This window comes from Lactuca sativa, chromosome 7 (genome assembly GCF_002870075.4).
Source record: "Lactuca sativa cultivar Salinas chromosome 7, Lsat_Salinas_v11, whole genome shotgun sequence".
Taxonomy (NCBI): Eukaryota; Viridiplantae; Streptophyta; class Magnoliopsida; order Asterales; family Asteraceae; genus Lactuca; species Lactuca sativa.
In genome coordinates this window covers 123041945-123043359 of record NC_056629.2, presented here as the reverse complement: position 1 = coordinate 123043359, position 1415 = coordinate 123041945, and positions in this window count along the sequence as shown.

Genomic DNA, 1415 nt, shown 5'->3' with positions numbered 1-1415 from the left:
CAGAGTCAATTTTTCTCTTATTCAATACATATCAATCTCAATACATAATTAGTTGTTTATGGTTGTTCAATGGATGAAAATTTCTAAGAATGCATCGGATAACAACACCCACAAAAAAACATTAAACTTTGGGTCATAAGACATAAATAATAATGAACTTTTATCTTTGAACCAATAATAACAAAAAAGAATTCTTATTACATATTAGTTCATTAGTTGTAATCATACATTCAATGAATCAATCGTTTATTTACAAAGAAAGCCAATAAATAATTTGATGATTGTAACCGATTCCAAATTCATTTTGAAGACTCATTCTCAAATTTTTTGAAGTTATCCCTGCTTCTCATAACAAAATTAAATATTCATTTAACAAACAAAAACATAAATTTACCTGATAATAGTTAATTGCAACAAACATATAGCTAGAAGAAGGCAATAAAAAAAAAAGACGCAACGAGAAGAAGAAAGGAAAAAAAATGCAAGGTTATCATTTAGTTGCACAATAAGTTGGCTACTAAGTTTTTTTTATATGTTTAATCTACCCTAATAAATGAAAATGATTTTGCCATATGTTCTTCTCTCATTCAATTTACCACATATCATTTTGTCATAATTTAGAGATATATTTATTTTCCACTTGTCATTTATTTCATTTTCCATTTCTAATATATTATTAATTAGTTTCCATAAATCAAAACCTACCATAATTATATTAATTTCAAATTTTAAATTTCAAATTCAATTTCAAATAAATTTACAGTTTAAACCTTTATGTTTAACATTTTGTTATAATTAACATGTTTAGTATATGGGTCTGATAACTAAACAATAATTTTAATTTATTTATTTTTTGCATGTTTTTTTTCTCATAATTTTTATTTATTTCAAATTTCAAATTCAAATAAACTTCTCATTTAATCGTTTCTATTTAACATTTTGTTTTAATCAACCCGTATAATATACGGGTCTCACAACTAGTATAGATATATATAAAATTATCCTTAATAATATAATTATGATATACATATTATTAATATATGTCATTTAAAAGACAAGAGTATTATGGTCCATTTAGATTTTTTTATTTTTAATGATTTTCAAATATAAAAAAATTATTAAATGAAAAGAACTGTTTAAAAATAGATTTTGACAAATATGATATTTTAAAATATTAAAAAGGATGAATATGATATTTAAAGTTTAAATCGAATAAATACAATATTTATATGTTTATTTTTAAAGTTATTTTTTAAATCAAAAAGAAATTAATTGTCATAATAGAACAAATGAGATATTAGAACAAATGAGATGTAAAACGGACAACAAACTTTACTACTAAGTTTTTTTATATGTTTAGTATAGATATATATAAAATTATCCTTAATAATATAATTATGATATACATATTATTA